The 18,043-nt window shown below is 39.7% G+C and overlaps 1 protein-coding gene across 8 annotated transcripts in view; it reads left to right on the top strand.

Annotated features, from left to right (window-relative positions):
* PID1 (phosphotyrosine interaction domain containing 1) overlaps window positions 1-18,043 on the top strand; it is a 240,117-nt gene that overhangs the window by 204,651 nt on the left and 17,423 nt on the right. The window lies entirely within an intron of this gene.

The raw sequence follows: 18,043 nt of genomic DNA, 5'->3' as shown, positions 1-18,043 counted from the left end.
TTCTGCTCCCTGTGAGATCCACAGTACCTAGGAAAATGCCTGGCGCATGGTATTGACTCAGTAAATATTTGTTGAATGAAGGAAATGCCATTTTGGGGGGATGTTACAAGGTGAGATAAAAATGTCATTCAACAGAATTTGCCATCGGTTTATTGAATTGTATTTGCTACAATCCTCATGTGAACTGAAGGCATCATGGCACTTCCATAGTAAACTTGTTAGCTGAGATCATTTGATTTGATTTAGTGTTCAGTTCTTATATCCCTTAGCATGGTTTGATGAAAGCACACTGAAATTGGATTCAGAAAACGCTTGGGTTCAAGGCCCAGTGATATTCCTTAGCTTAGGGGACTGGACAAATCAATTGACCTCTCTGAGACTCAGTTTCCTCCTGTGAGGTGAAATGATCCTGAAGTTTACGTGTGTGATTATATGTGAAAACACCTCACTTGGTACCTAGCACATAGTAGGTAGTCAGTAAATGTTAATTTCGTGTATTGTCATGAGTGAGAGCTAAAGATACTGACATTTCATCTTGGTCAGGATGCTTCAGTATTTATTACATGAATTAATGTCATTGTGTTTTATATAATTTACCAGTCCTGTCTTAGTGTCCACCTTTTACTTTAAAAACTAATAATACAACTTTAACCAACTTAACCAAACCCACACACACACACACACACACACACCCCGTTTTCATCAGTTCTACTATGTTTCTCATCCATTGCCTCATTTCTCATTCATTTCTCCTTTTGTATCTTATCCTATAGAAAATGCACCGTTTAGCCTCAAGAAGGGACTTCTAAGTTAGCTTTGTTTTGTTTTGAGCTAAGGAATCTTGAAATAATTTCAAATTTATATTTTAAAATTATATTGACACTGAAGAAGGATAGAGTTATGTCCTTACAGCTAATTTCACATGTGGCTCCTTTTTGAAGTATCGTCACTTTTTGGTTTTTGGCTACATACATCACTTTTCATGGATTTTTGAAGCTGTGGGAATGGACTTTTTTTTCTCTGTAGGCATATGTCATGGTTGACAAATATATCTTAAGGACATGATACAAATCAGTGGTAGAAAAAAATCACATTTAGTCTCTGCCCTCCTGGAGGTCCGACCCCCCCCCCTTTTTTTGAAAACTTATTCTCAATTTAATTAACTTAATTAATGTGATCAAAAGCACATCTATTGACTTGGCATTTTTATCAAGTCTCTTGGAGAGTGCAATAACACTGAAGTTGAATGAAAATGAGTGGCTGGCAAAGAGCTGTAGTTCTACAACACACACTAGAGAAAACCACCAGGGGAGTTCCCAAATGTGTGTCAGCAGGAGGGTCTGACATCTGGGCATCTTTACAGTATGACCAGTTTATAAATTTGAACATTCATTTAACCAGAAGAGACTCCTTTTTCTCCCCACTAGCACTCACTTGAGTTGAAATCACTACTGATACTGCTTGGTACCTTCTCTGCTGGAAAATGAACAGCCACTACAAGAAACCAAGACAAGTGAAAGAATAAAGAAAGACCATTGAAGAGTTCCTGCTGTGAACTCATCTTTTTCTCTTCCTCAGAATGTGGTGTTTTCTAGTAGCGGATTTGAATACTGTAAAGGTGGTGGGTAAAGATGCTTGATGTGTTTTTATTGATTTCCCAAGAAGATATTCCGCAATATTCTATTGTGTAACTGTCCTGAGATGATGTGATATAGAGTAGGATGGGAAATAGTTCTCTGGTGCTCAGGTGTCCAGGCGGAGAAGCAGCCCTTGCAAGCCCATGGGAATTATATTTATTCTGGCTACTCTTTACTAAGGGGACGCATAGCCATTCAGCATGGCATAATTGACCTTGCTAATTGTATCCTGCCTCGGAGGAAGAAAGGCTCTGCATTTCTAATTGCCTTTTAATTCTTTTGTAAACACTTAGGTCAGCAAAATATCACTGTCCCATTTTCAATGCATACTGAATACTGATTTTAAATATTTTCTGCTCCTGTCCAGCTCTGCTCCTATCCAGCTCTTAATGAATACGGGTAGAAAACGCTGTGTCTATTCTCTGTGCAACAATACTTTTGAGATGAACATTATTCTCTATGTGAATTCTCAAATGCCTTCTCAACCTCTTTCTGGAACATTGAAACAAAAGCCCATAGATAGTTCTTAAGGTTGACCAGTTCTACTGACTCATGGAGTCTGAAATATCATTTAACCAGACTCTCATGCACTAGTGATATTTCTAACATAATATTTAGGTATTTTACTTGCTAAATCCTGATATAGTTCCATAGATAATTTTAGTTATCATGGTGCAGGACATTTTCTCACTTAGATTAATTCTTTTTTCAGTGTTTACTTTGATGAAGCAAAACAAAACACAACAAACAAACAAAATGCTTTTTTGCAAGAGGAAGGAGCACTAGACAGAACCAAAGATAAAAAATGAGTCTTTTTATTAAGTTTTGTGTTCTTCTGGGTTGGTTTTTTGTCTATTTCTGGTTTTGCCTCAGTGGTATTCAGCACATCTTGAGGTCAGTAAAAATAATAATTTCTGTCTGTTATGTTAATATTACTTTCCATTTGGAGAAAACATCCTGGAAAAATACTGTGTCCAGTAAAGCCAGCGATTCTTTGGCTGAATAGACAAGTTTGCCTCTTCTTCCTACAAAGGAAGGAGCAGCTCCCCTTCTGGTACATAGGTGATTCTGCATCTCTTCTTTTCACTTTAGGTCATGAACGTTCAGGAAATATGGGTCTCTAATATTAGAGTATATTAGAGGATGGACCACTAGGGACAAGATGTGAATTTATTTTAATCATGCTGGCAATGCAATTTATTACCCTGGAAAGTGATTTGAGCAAGAAGTGTGTGAACATCTTTGACTATCAGATCACTTGGTGTTTGTACTGGGGAGGAAAGAAAAGAAACAAATCAGGTGAAAAAGATTAATTTAATTCTGGGCTGTAGTCAGAGATAAATTTTTATTTTTAAAGGAGTTTCATTTATATGATATTTTGCTGAGGCCATATTAACATGCTACATTTACCATTTCAGAGTCCAGTTTCCTAAAGAGAGATCAATTAATTATTCAAATTAGTCTTTCTTCCCAGAGAGATATGTTCAGAGGTCAAAGCCAGGTAGGTAGTGTGCCTAACAGAAGACAGAGTGTATCAGTTATCTATGACTACAATGTTGCTATGTAACAAATCACCCCAAACCCAGTGGCTAGTTAAACAGCAATATTGTGGACATATGTGGCCAAGGGTTTGGCCATTAGTTGAGGCCATGAATTGGTCAGTCTCCCAAAGGGTGGGTCTTTCTCTGTGGCTTTCCTACTCCCACAATATTCTTATTCTTTGGTTAATCTGGATTCAGGAACTATGAAAAGGATTCCTAAGAGCAGCCACTGAGATTTCATTGGGAATGAGGAACAACATCTGTGAATAGATACACACCATCACTCAAAAAAACCAGACTGAGTACAGAACACAGATGACTTGCCTTTTCTGGTTAATTAAGAGTTCACCGGAATTTGAGATTTTTCTGGGTTTGAATTTCAGCTCTTAATGAATTGTGTCTACTTGGGCAAACCACCCAACCTCTGAGCCTCACCTTGCTCATATGTGAACTGGGAACCTTGACTTATAAGATTAAAGTTGAGTGTAATACCCTATGTGGAAATGCTTTGCACACTTTTAAAGTGCTACAAGTGAATTATCGTTATTGAAACCAGACTGTGTGCCTATAAAAGTTCTAATCCAGCATCTATGGCTGTATTCTCAGGCCCTATCCTGGTTTTTAGAACAAAATAGGTAGATATATTGGTGAGTTTACTTGTTTAGCTATAAGCATGGTGTTGTCTTCAATTTATCACATGCTGTATTTCGTGTATTGAACCAAACATGTATTATATTATACAGATAACTTAAAAGACACCAATATTTGGTTTTCTTCTATTTTAATTCTATGAGCAGGAGAAATCAGAGTTATGGTCAGAGTCTATTTCTAATTATCCACATATAGATTAATCAAATGGGGACATACCTGAGGCAAACCTACCTTTTATCTTTTTCCTGACAATATTTTCTCCTCTGCTTATTTTTGAATTCCCTCTTTTCAATTGTGGCTTAGCAGGACACAAGGAAAGCCTTTTAAACAAGTTAAATTACCCTTGCTTATCTCTCTTCTTCCTCAGGGAAGGTTGAAGCAGCGAGATAACTCACAGGTAGACTGGTGTTTGGCATCAATCTCAGGAGAGCAGCTGTTCTTGAGGAGCCGGGAGGAATTGCAAAAAGTAGCAGATGTCAGGAAACTAAGTCGCTTGAAATGCTTTGCCTCTCTTCTCCGTGTATCAGGCACCTGACTCAGGAAACTAAGTTGCTTGAAATGCTTTGCCTCTCTTCTCCGTGTATCAGGCACCTGTGCAGGGTCTCACAGTTGATTGAAGATTTGTACATTTTGTAGGCATGAGCACCAATCATGAATGATAAACATAAAAGACCACAGTGATGAATTGGGAATTATTCACGGTACCTACTCAGTCCACCATGTCTTGTCCATCATTTTCTAAGAAGAGTCTGGTTTCCTCCCTTCTCTCCATTTGTACTGACCTCTGTCCTGCACTATGACTTTATCCTTCAGGATAGGTTTCCGGAAAGGCAAAATCCTGACTTTCATATGGACATAAAATGAGCATGTGTTTGGAATTTACGGTCTCATCAATCAATGAGGGAACCAGGCAGAAGTTATAGCCAGTTCAAAAAAGAATCTGAAGAACAGGCTTACAGATAGATCAGGAATATTGAAATGAATGTACAAATGGAGGCAAAATCCGCCCACCCCCGCCCCCCAGACGGCATGGGAGTTACTCAGATCGCTTCTTGACAGGACAGAATTTGCACAAGAATTATTTTGCATTTCTATCACTTACAGGTCAGAGTTGTAAAATACTCCCTTAGAACCAGAATCCGGTAACTCAGAGGACTGTTCTCTAGAGTCTAGACAGCGCATAGTTTTCCACTGAGGCACAGCATTTTTCTCTATGACTGGCTGGTCACATTGTGGTTGACTTTGACCCTGTCCACCAGATTAAACTTCCATGAGCATGGCTTTCATCATTTGACTCACCCTGGCCAAATTTTCCTTGGCTTCGTGACATTGATTCTGTCTAGTCTGAGCTCTTACCAGTCATCGGGTTCTTCCATAATCTCCTACATCTCCAGCATTGCGTGCCACTTTTCTCCAAAACACAAACCCTACTTTAGTCAGACAATCTTCTGCCCTCCACATGTGCTCATGTTTAATTCCTCAGCCAAACCTTTTGTGGAATCTCTCCTTTTAAACCTACTCAACGCTTTGTTGAAGGCCAGTTCACCTCAACCTCGTTAAACCTTGTCTCTTATGACCCATGTTGTGTGTATGGATTATATCAATAACAAACAACCCATCACTTAATTCCCTGTTGTTGTTTTTTTTTTGAAGTTTTTATTGACTTTGTTACAGTATCGCTTCTGTTTTATGTTTTGGGCCATGAGGCATGTGAGATCTTAGATCCCTGACCAGGGATCGAACCCACACCCCCTGCATTGGAAAGCGAAGTCTTAACCATTGGACTGCCAGGGAAGTCCCAATTCCCTGTTGTTTTGTATTATCGGGGATCACTTCATGTTTGTCGACTCCAACTTGATTGAAAACACTTTTTAAAAAAAATTTTATTGAGGTATAGTTGATTTACAATATTGTGTTAATTTCTGCTGTACAGTAAAGTAATTCAGATATATATATACTCTTTTTCATATTCTTTTCCATTATGGTTTATCACAGGATATTGAATATATTTCCCTGTGCTATACACTTCACCTTCCCCCTTGGCAACCACAAGTTTGTTTTCTATGTCTGTGAGTCTGCTTCTGTTTCTTAGATATGTTCATCTGTGTCATATTTTAGGTTCCACATATACATGATATCATATGGTATTTGTCTTTCTCTTTCTGACTTACTTCACTTAGTATGATAATCTCTAGGTCCATCCATGTTCCTGCAAATGGCATTATTTTGTTCTTATACATGGCTGAGTAGTATTCCATTGTATATATACCACATCTTCTTTATCCACTCATCTGTTGATGGACATTTAGGTTGTTTCCGTGTCTTGACTATTATAAATAGTGCTGCTATGAACATAGGGGTGCATGTATTTTTCAAATTGTAGTTTTATCTGGGTATATACCCAGGTGGGATTGCTGGATCGTATAACAACTCCAATTTTAGTTTTTTGAGGAACCTCCATACTGCTTTCCATAGCGGCTGCACCAATTTACATTCCCACCAACAGTGTAGGAGGGTTCCCTTTTCTCCACACCCTCTTCAGCATTTACTGTTTGTAGACTTTTTAATGGAGGCCATTCTGACTGGTGTGAGGTGGTACCTCATTGTATGAAAACTCTTTTTTGTCACATCTCACCTTGCACTTTTATGAGCATTTAAACCCCCCCATTATATACTTATTGATCTTGATTACCATCCGTTTGTATGATTAAAACAAGAATTGAATAAATGGGGAGAGGTGGAGAAATTTTTTATTTCTTAAAGTTGTTTTAAGATGCAATGGACTTTTTCTGAATCTTAATCCTCAAACCTTCCCCCAAGAGATCCCAAAATCTTGATCATGGGTCTGCCTCAACTGACTGCGTTTTCACTACTGGTTTCGCCTTAGAAAGAATATATTTCTCGGGAGCAGTCATTTGTTATTTCATTATTAAGTCCCTTCAAAGCATCTGTTCAATGTATCTATCAACCACAAAATTACATTTCATATTATGTCCAAAAGCAATTGTCCAGTTTGGAAGGTAAAAAGTTAACCTCGGTTGATGTAAAATGAAGAGCATTTGGACTCTGTGCACGATGAGAGGGTGGATACCCGACGCTGTTCCCTCCAGGCTCCTGAGGCTGGTGCAGCCCCGGGTGAGGCAGGCGCCCCCCGTGCTAGTTTGGACTATGGCAGATAAGAGAGTACGATTTTTCTCTTCCTTCCTGCAGGCAGAGATTTTGCCTGTTTTATTCACGTCTGTCTCTGCATGCCTACAGTAGCATCTGGCATAGTTTAGATGCTCAGGAAATGTTTGTTTTTGAAGGAACAAATGCTTGTTTTTCATTTTCTAATCAGTGTAATATATTTATAGTTTCTGAATTTACAGTTTTTGAAAGTCCTATTTTGGTGGTGTTCAAATTGTTTCCCTTAATAGATTTAGAAACTCAGATAAGAATCCCAGTTTTATGAGAAATGTCCTGTCAAGAAAAAGAGAAGTTAATATAACTTGAGCCAAAGTATGCCGTGTGTGTATTACACATTTATATACATTTATGTGCCTCACAGATGTTTTAAACAGAAATCTGTTTTCTTCCTAGAAATGGTCGTTACATATATGTTTACAAATGTTCTATTAGATTTTTGTGACACAAGTTTTTGTTGCTCCAAATCATAGTTGACTAAAATGCCACTTAAAATCATTTACTAATTGCAATGCAGTTTTCACAATGATTATTTTTGGCATCCATAAAAGAATATAAGTTGTTTGAGACAACTTATATTAGTCTTTAGTCTTGGAGCCCTTTAGTAAATACAGTTCCTACTTGTAAAGAAAACTTCCAAATTGCTTAAAGTAAAATTCTGCTGATTTCTTATTCCTAGTCTATGTAGCCCATCGATCTTCTCACGGTACCAGCTCCTGAAATTATTATTGATGCTTTTTTCCCTCACGTCAACTAGATGCCAGGTAACCTCCAGGTAGTTTTCAGTTCAATTTTTTTTTTCTTGTTTGAAATGAACATTTCCCACAGGTCAAATTAGACAATGGATAACCAAGTAAATTTATTTCACGTAGGAAGCCTTGTGGAGGAGAAAATGGCCCAATGCATAAACCTGTCTTCAGAGGAGCAAGTGCTTTATCGATCTCTATTTGTTGAAAAAGAGGCGCTAGAAGCCAAATCGCAGCCATTAGGTAGGAAGGCCCTTGATAGCAAGGAGAAATGGTCAATCAGCTCTTCAGAGGGGTAGAAACTTATTATGGAATCTTATGGCTAAACGTGTTTGTTAAAATAAGACTATCTTTAAATAGAAAATTTAACTGGAGAGTTTCCCCCGTATACAGCATTATAAAAAAGTCTGAAACTTCTTTGACAGGACTGCTCATACGTGAGCACTCTCAGACATATATGTGCATTTTTATGTGATTTTTTTTTTTCCAGTAACGTCAAGAAAATGATTTCCTGTCTGTACATTTTTTCTGGGCCATTGTAACCTTTGGAGCCACAGGTGTTAACACATATACATTAGGTTAATTCCTGTTACTGAATATTTTGACATTATAATATTGTTAAATTGCTTTTGCAAAATTATCCTTTGCTAATGACAGTGGAGGGCAGGAACTAACCACTGTCCTCCAGACGTGATCAGCAATCGGAGCCTAAGCCAGGAAGATTCCAGATTTTTGTGGGACTCTGAGCCCACACATTTCTCTGTCCTTCCATTGAGCTGGAGACTAAAGGATGCTTCTGATCTATCACTAGGCAGCTAGAGCTTTTCTGAAGGAAGCTGTTTAGTCTGTCTGTAGACAGGATGGGAAGGGTTTAGGCCAGTGTTCCAGGAGGGAAATGTTACCTTCCAATGGCCTAGAAAGCAAGGAGAAAGAGGATTTGGGAACTGGAGGAGAAGAGAATCCAGGTTGGACCAGTAAGCTGGGTCACATCAGTTGGTAACAATCATAAAGGCAACGTCCAGCAGCCCTGCTTTTTTTTTACTGTGAGACTTTACAGTGTGCTGGACGTTTATTCACATCATTCTCATTTAACTTCCTCCTTGTCACCATCCTATACCATAGGTATTATTTTTTATTACATAAACGATTGTTAGTTTCAGTTGTCTTTGTTTTCACTGCTGTGTTCTCAGCCTCCAACAGAGCGTAAACATGCAAACATTTGTTAAATGAATCCTCATTTTGTAGGTGAGGAAACCAAGATTGATTAATTTTCCCAAGACCATGCATCAGTTAATTAGCCCAAACTACTTGCTATAAAATTCACGATCCAGATAACAAGAAGGATTCAAATATCTTAGGATCCAAAAGGTATTGTGTTTTTTTGCGTATTGATCTGTTTAAATGAAATACACATTTCTCTTAGTTTCCTTTTTTGTTCCTTTTTATAAATAAAATTCTACAGACAGTTTGAGCTTATTTCCTCCACGTAGGAGGAAAAAGGAAAGGAAAAAGGGTTTGCACATGAAGTAGTGATTTAGTTGGACTAGAGTTCCCACAGAGATCAGGAATCGTGGCGATAGTCGGGAGTGTGTGTAGAGAACCCTCAAAGAAAATTAGAGACTGGGGGACACTGGAGTCAGAACACTGTTTCAGTTGGCTCTCCTGCCTAGTTTCTGTTCAAGCTTTTCTCTTGACTTGTATGCACTGCCAGTCTGACAGGTTTCTAATCTACTATGTATAGCAAATGATTGTTTTCTTCCTAGGAAATATTAGGAGATGCTCAAAAAATTTATGATTTGAAGAGCAGTGATTGACATTGAAGAATGTGATTTTTTTGGTCTTAAGTTATGACTCTTAGAGCACTGCCCAGCTTATCATGGTGTCATGGCTCATTCCTTAGAGAGTCTGCCATGACTTGTATGCAGCTTCACTCTAGTTTGAGATGGGGCACTGAAGGGCTTAGATGGGTAGTGATGGGACAGGTATGTCTCTGCAAGAGTCCTGTACTGGAATATTGTACGCACACACCAATATCCACATAGCATTTAACGAGTATGGCCACAGATTCATGGGACTGTTTCAAATCCACCATTATTTGGTAGGTACCATGCTGTCAACTAAGAGTATACTTACCATGTAAATATTTGGGAAGATGGACTTTTTTAGCAAGGAATCATTAAGGAGCAGTGACTTGATTCAGCATAGCCTAAAAAACTCTCTGGATGTATATAGTTGTGCTCACTTCAGAATAATGGATTTGCTGCCACAGCGGTTCTGAGCCCTTGATTTCTCAGTTTAGAATTGATGCCGTTTTAGAACTCTGCTGGAGAGGCTCTGCATTTTGACAGCTAGAGAAATCTCCAAGGTTTTCATCAGTCATGGCCCTCATTCTGTGCTGTAATATGTGTGGGAGATGCGAAGCTAATGGCCGTGTGCTCTAATGGGGGATTTCACAGATAGGACTGCAGGGTCTTTTGTACTGTGGGCTGGTTCTCACAGTCTCTTGTCTTGCTTCCGGGAATGCACTTCTGTTGAGATTCAGAAAAAGGTAACCTAAAGAAACAGGAGCTGTTGTCTTGGAGAAGTTGTGTAGTCAAATGACTTATTATTTTGGCATTCTTTCATATTTTCCCTCTTCCATAATTAATATTGATAGGATTTCGACTGCACAAGATTAATTATACATAATGTATGCATGTAGATATGAATGTATATATGTTTATATCTTAGTGTGTAAATGTTTTCCTAAGATTGTGATAAGCTAAATTGAGTGTTAGAGAATTAGGTGCTTCTGAGAAAAGGCCATTCAATATCATGTCACGGTAATGAAGCAAATTGTTCCTAGAGTTATGTGTGATCTTTGTAGATGACCTCTCCTGTTTTCCCCTACTCTGATGGAATTTGAAAACAGAATGCATATAGTCAGAAAGTTTCTTCTGACCTTCTGAGTGCTAGAAAATTAATTTCAGGTTTTCTGAGATGTTGAACTTGGGAAAGAAATTAGAACATGCTTCTTATATTATCTTATAGTATAGTCACTCGTGCTTATCAGTTATCTGAGCTACTGATAATTGCTCACTAGGTAACACAGAAGTTGCTGAAATGCATTTGGCTGTTTCTGTTTGCTCATGGGTGTGTTTCTGATGTTCTGGAATGGCCTTGCATTTTAAATAAGTGACCAGGGTTGCCATTGTCACCAGTATTACTAGCATTGTTCTGAACATATTGGCCAATGGAGTGAGATGTAAAACAAGGTGAGATACAAATACTGAAAAGAAGATAATCCTCTGTAGAAGCAAAAAGGGGCAAAGAAATTAAACATGTCATTTACCAAGGAAGAAATAAAAATTGCCACTTAACATATAAAAAATTAATCTTACTTTCAATCAAAAAACAACAGGATAACATTTTTCCTCTGTTAAGCTGGCAAAGATACTAAAGATGATGATCACCATTGTTGAAAAATGTCTAGTATGCGTCAAGTGTCTCATACACAGCTATCGGGAATAAAAATCAGCAAAGTGTTTCTGAAAGGCAATTTTAAAACATACATAAAAATCTTAAAAACGTGCATATTCATTGCTGCCATAGTTCTAGGAATTTACTATAGGCAAAGTGTCTTCTTTTGCATTGCTAATCCCTTTGAGAATCTGATTAAAGTGATGATTCCTCTCTTGGAAAAATGCAAATGTACAATCAAGTTTGCATTTAATTTCTCGGGTCATGTGGTGAGTGCCAAACTCCAGTAATATGACCGTATCCTATATTGCAATATTAATTTTGCATAACACCCACAATACTGTTACTTTAAAAAATTATAAAGAATTCATAAAACAAAAGCTGTGAGAGTTCATATTGAAAGTATGTTTCATGTCTAAAATTATAAAAATAAAACAAAGTAAAATCTTCCATTTATAAAAATTAAAAAATAGCATAGCACACATTATGATTTTAATATATGTCATTAGCCACTGCTTCTACTCTTCCCTATGACTCCATGGTGCTGGTGGGATTTCAGCCCCTTCCTGCCCTGGTTAGCACCCCTGAGTGGAGCATTCAGCATCAGTCTTTGGGTTGCTTCTCTCCTCTGGCTAGGGCCTCGGAGTTGCAAGTGTTGCTTTGTTTCCTCTTTCCTAACCAGGAGAAGTATATATAGGAGAGAAAAAATAAATGCCAGCCCAGGATGGATCTAACTCCTCTTTGCAATTGAGAGACCTGTGCCTTTCAGAGGGTTCCTTCCTCTAGGGCAGGAGTCCCCAACCCCCAGGCCAAAGACCAGTACCGGTCCGTGGCCTGTTAGGAATCAGGCCACACAGCAGGAGGTGAGTGACAGGGGAGCGAGTGAAGCTTCATCTGTATTTACAGCTGCTCCCCATTGCTCTCATTACCGCCTGAGCTCTGCCTCCTGCCAGCATTATGGTGAGTTGTATAATTATTTCAGTATATATTACTATGTAATAATAATAGAAATAAAGTTCACAATAAATGTAATGCACTTGAATCATCCCGAAGCCATCGGCCCACCCCAGTACGTGGAAAAAATTGTCTTCCACGAAACTGGTCCCTGGTGCCAAAAAGGTTGGCGACCGCTGCTCTAGGGCCAAGGGAGAGTTGGCAAGACCATGTGGGTAGGAACAGATCTTGGTAGTAAAGAGGGTTGGGATATGTTCGTAGTGCTATTCCAAAGGGACTCTTAGGTCAGGGGACTCTCCATGACTTAGGTCCATTAGGAGGGTTTTTTAATGAGGGGAAAATCACTAGATCCTATTCCATGTGGCTTCAACTCATTCATTCACACCCAGAAGGAGACTAGATATAAAAGCATCACTCCTCATATCACAAGCAGAAGTAGTCTGCCACCATAGGGCTCACCCTAAAAAGCAAAATCTGTTTTAAGTCACAGTATATGTCATAAGGGGACCTTTTGGTTTCTTTATATCCCCAATCTTAGTATGCAGAGTCTACTGCTTTTTTATTTCCTCTTGTCGTTGTACCACCTCTGGTTGAGGTCTTGCTCTAACAAGTAGAGCAGAGTCTTGAAACCAAGCCATTAAAAACTCTTTGTTCAGGCACTCGAGCCAAGACCGTATAGCGTCTGAATGCAGAGCCTGTTTTGATTCAAAGGAGTGATATGAGAGGCCCTTAACAGTTGAGCTTTGAATCCGGATTGCCTGTGTGACCTCTGGCTCAGTGACTTAACCTCTCTGTGTCTCAGTTCCACTGAGAATGATAACAAAATTGGGAATGATAACAGTACTTATCTCACAAGACTACTGATAGCTATCACTCCATAAATGTTAGATGCTATTATTATTTTTATATTTTGGATAAGACTCCTACATAAATAATTCAAAGTCTTAATAAGTTTATTTTAACTTAATTTCCTGGTGACATAAAACTGAATATTATCTTTTTTTAAAAAAAATATTCATATTGTGTTTATTTCTTTTTTTCCTAATCAGATTGTTACTTAGTGCAGTACTGGCTTTAATGAAGAGGATTATGCTTTGTTTTGTTTTTTTTCTTGTTGTTTTCTCTTGGGTCAATAGGCCATCCATACTCGGCTAAACTGGGGCCCAAAGTGATTAGGACAGAAATCGCCTCCCTGCCTGCCCTTCCCTAGTGTCTGAGGGTTTCCCATTTGGAGCTGGAGTTGGATGGAAAAGTTTTCTTTGGGTATGTTGACCAGAAGAGAGGAGAGGGGCCTGATGTCTGCTTCTGGTCCAGACCTTTGGCCTGGATTTGAATTCTTTTTGCTGGAAGAGTGAAGACCAGATAAAAATATCAACTCAAGAGAAACCACGTGACTCTGGGTGCAGAGTGTAGCTGTGTGGGTCCAAGTGACCCAGGGTGGCCCAGAATAGGCAGGTGGCCCTTTTCCCGGGTTGGTTCTAACCCTGTATGGTTCTGGAAGCCCACGGCTGAAAGCTGGGCAGTGCCCTTGGCCCGAACGTTGGTGTTCCCTTCATGTACGTGAAGGGAACACCAACGCTACATTGTACATCTGAAACACATAATATTGTACATCAACTATACTTCAATAAAAATAAATAAAAATAAATGAATTCCTTTTAGCATTCACACACACAAAAAGCTTTGCAGGAAAAGAGTTTTAGGAAGTTGGCGGAGTGTGTACGTTTATGTATTGGGACTAAGGTTTGACTGGTGGGAAAATGTAGCATCACTCCCAGCTTGTTTAGTTTTTTACTGAATCTGTTTGTTCAATGGAAGGAAACATCGCCTCACTGCCGTGTGGGTCCTGGTAGGGTGGGTAGGTTTTTTGATGGAATCAGTGAGAATCAGTGAGAAGCCCATTTTCTCCTTTAGCCCCTGGACTGAACTGCCACCAGGCCAAGCAGACTGACTGTGGACAGAGATGGGTGATGTCGAGTTTGATTTGAGCTGTTGGCCCTTGAGGAAGGCAGTGGAGGCCTTCCTATCACAGAAGGGGCCTCATCTGCCAATTCTGTGATTGCACAAATTCGGGGCGTGTTAAGTGACTGTGCTGCGGTTTGCTGCTCTTGGCCTGAGACCCAGAGACTAAGACTGATGTGTCCTGGGGGGGCAGGGCTGGCATCTTGACTTGGACTTGAGACGTTTGCCGTTTAATTGAAATCTCCTCCCAGCTTCCTGAAACTTCCTCATAGCTGCGTTCAGAAAAGGAAGCCTTCCCCAGCCTCTCATTTCCACTCCAAACTTGGTCTCCATCTTTTTGTTCCTTGCGCAGCCCATCCAGGCGTGCTGGTGCTCATGGTACCTTGTGAACATGTGCATAAGTTTTCGGAAAAGCACTGACCAAACAAAACAAGACAACACTGCCAGCTGTGATAATAGGGGCCTGACAGTAGAGAAACCTTGAGCAAATCAAGAGAACCACCAAAACAAACAAAACCACCAGCAGCTCCTAACCTCTTCTGCCGGCTCCTGTTCCTTTAAACCAGTGAGTAAGGACAATTAATTTTAAAAGACCCTTAAATATCAGGTTGGCTGTATCTCAGGTTTCCTTGATATCTTCTTTATTTTCTCAGGATACCGGTCATTCATTTTAGTCATTGAATTGTTATTAACTATTATTAAATGATCATTCATTCGCCATTACAAATAGACCAACACCAAAAAGGAAAAGAAACTCTTCACATGAAACTAGCGTGAATTTGAAGAGTTTGAAAATTATAATGCTATTATGCCATGGAAACGTTGGAGGTTAAGGAGAATTAACTGACTTTTTTATTCCTTTAATATTTCATGGGCTCAAGCAGTGTGTAGTGTGCTGTTAGTAATACGACACACATCTCTGCATTCTAGGCGTCTACACTCTAAAGTGGGCTGTTATTATCAATTCCTAGACATTTTTACACAAGGCAAAATGGAGGAGGCTTACAAGAAGCACAGAGAGAGAGTCCTGGGAAAGAGAGGTGCCAGGACCTCCTGAAGGCACAGCCTCTCTGCCCTGAGCTCCCTGACAGTTCAAGCCAGGGCACTTCCTGTGCGAGGCTAAGGATGGCCTGTTCTGTCAGGAGACGACGAGCACGAAGATTCATCTCATTGTTTTCCCCAAGTATAAGCTGGTGATGGAGGGGAATCAAGTGTGACTTCCCTAGTCTACTTCCCTTCAGAGACTTCACAACTTAGATTCTCTGTAGAATCACTCTTACGGAATCACTGTGTAGAGTCTGAGAGTTGGCAGTAATTGAGGAACATTCAGGGCTATCTCTAAAGTAAGGAGAGGGGATGAGGAGAAGCAGAATGTGTGGGGTGTGAGCAGGGAAGAGACGACAGGTGGTGGTGGAGTGGTGGATCCGACCTGCATTCACCTATTTCAATCCAGGTTGCCTCTTCAAAACTGTTCATGGCATGAAAGTTTTGGACCACTATGTAAGAATGCACAGGGAGGAAGGAGAGGGCGTGTAGATTAGGCTGTGATGACAGTGTCAATCTCAGTGACAGCTTATCCCAGCATCCCCCAGAGTCAGTCACAGTGGTCTTTTGTCCAGGACCCAGCTGGCCTCTGTCTGGAACATACCAGATAAAGACTAATAGATAGACTTATTTATGTAAAGACCTCTCTTGACTTACAGTGGGGTTCCATCCTGATATACCCATTGTAAATTGAAAATGTCGTAAGTCAAAAATGCATTTAATACACCTAACCTACCAAACATCGTAGCTTAGCCTTGCCTACCTTAAATGTGCTCAGAACGCTGACATTAGCCAGTGGTCGGGCAAAATCATCTAAAAAAAAACCCCTATTTTATACTAAAGTGTGACTCTCTCATGTAATGTATTGAATATTGTACTGAAAGTGAAAAACAGAATGGTTGTCTGGGTCCAGAATGGTTGAAAGTGTGTCAGTTGTTCACCCTCGTGGTTGTCTGGTTGAGCAGGGACTGTGGTGATTGCTGCTGCCCGGCATCATGAGAAAGAATCATACTGCAGGTCTGGAAAAAGAGTAAAATTCAAAATTTGAAGTACAGTTTCTATTGAATGCATGTCGCGTTTGCACCATCATAAAGTCAAAAAACTGTAAGACGAACCATTGCAGGTTGGGGATCCTCTGTGTATTATATATATAATTAAGAGATTTATTCTAAGTAATAGGCTTATGAGAATTCCCAAGAGTTGCAGTTGGCACGCTAAGACCCAGGAAGGCCGATGGTGTAGTTCCAGCCTGAGTCCAAATCTAAAGGCAGGAGAAGACCAATGTCCCAGCTTGAAGACAGTCAGTCAGAGAGAGCAAATTCTCCTTTACTCCACCTTTTATTCTATCCAGGCCCTCAGCTGGATGGGGCCACCTACCTTGGAGAGGACCGTCAGCTTTACTCAGTCTAAGGACTCACACGTTAATATCCTCCAGAAACAATCCTCACGGACACACCCAGGGTAACGTTTGAGCCAGTGTCTGGACACTCCAGGGCCCAGTTGAGTAGAAAATTAACTGTCACACCACCTTCCTGGTAGAACGAGGAGGGATGGGCTGAACGAGCACCAGCTCTCTCAGTGACAGGGCTTTGTATTTCTGCATGTCCATGGACTGTCCTTTAGGTCCCTTTAGATCTCATCACATTAAGCATCTCAGCCTCCCTGTTGGGCTGGTGACGGAGAGAAAGTGAGAACATGGCATTGGAAGAATAGAATGCACTCAACCAAAAACAAATCAATAAGCCAAGACCCATACATAAGATCCAGTGAATTTACAGGGAAGATTTTCACCTTTATAAGGAGATACTAAAACAATGAAAGTAATTTTTTTTTTTAAAACAGGTGTCCTGCTTTCCTGGCCTGAATCTGTGAGTCATGGTTTCTGTATCTTTGCTTTATGTGTATGAAGTCTCCAGGGTCTAGAGAGTCAGACAAGCCCCTTTGCAAAGGGCTTCAAAAATTATGGACAGGACGTTCTCCTTGTTCTCCCTTTGCTGTCCACGCATATGTCCCTTCCGATGCTGTTCATAGGTCTCCACCTCGAGTTGTCAGGCTGCATTTTCTGTTGATCTAGGCTGATGGCCTCCATGGCTCTTTGTTTCTGCTGAGCAAATTGGAGGGAAGTGGTCCTGAATCTGTCTATTGGATGGTGATTGTACCTTTTCGCTGCTGGTACTACTGAAATAGAATGGCTGAAAATAAGACTCTGACCGCTGAGCAGGTGCTTCTTGAAAAATAGCAGAAGAGCTTCTTGCTTTTCCTAAATCCATCAAGATTTGAAATGTTTGCTCCAGTGCAAGTGCACTCTTAAAAATAAATGTACTTGCTGAAGTGGTCCTTCATCTCAAAATGATCCTATGATTCTGCTTCATTCTTTATTCTTATTTTCCCAGTATTCAAAGAGAAACTTCCTTCTTTTTTCTCCTCTCAAGAATATACTCATCACCTGTGACTTTAACAAGACACCCTTCAAAGCTACAATACATAAGCCTCTATATTATAAGAAGTATTTGTTTCTGTATTTCTAAATATTTGATATCACTCTCCTTTCTTAAAAAGAAAACCAGTAGGAAAATCCTATAGGATTTTTTTTCAATGTGATAATTTTGGTATAGAGACAAATAGCAACAATATTATCAAAGAGTTAGAGAGCAGGAAAGCTATGTTTCCAAGATAAGTTTTAACTAAGAATGTACAATTCTGATGATGCTAGTGATTGAAAATGATCTTTGCATCATGCATTGGTTTCTATTTGGAAACAGAAGGTAAATATGACATTTAAAGCTCTTGAGTCATTACAGATTTGATTGCTCAAGGTATTGCTTGCTTATGGAAGATAATTTATCCTGTCACATGCCCACTTAAA

The sequence above is a fragment of the Balaenoptera physalus genome (genome assembly GCF_965194825.1).
Source record: "Balaenoptera physalus genome assembly, chromosome: 6".
Taxonomy (NCBI): domain Eukaryota; kingdom Metazoa; phylum Chordata; class Mammalia; order Artiodactyla; family Balaenopteridae; genus Balaenoptera; species Balaenoptera physalus.
Note: the sequence above shows the minus strand (reverse complement) of the source record. Positions and strands in the feature narration are given on the sequence as shown.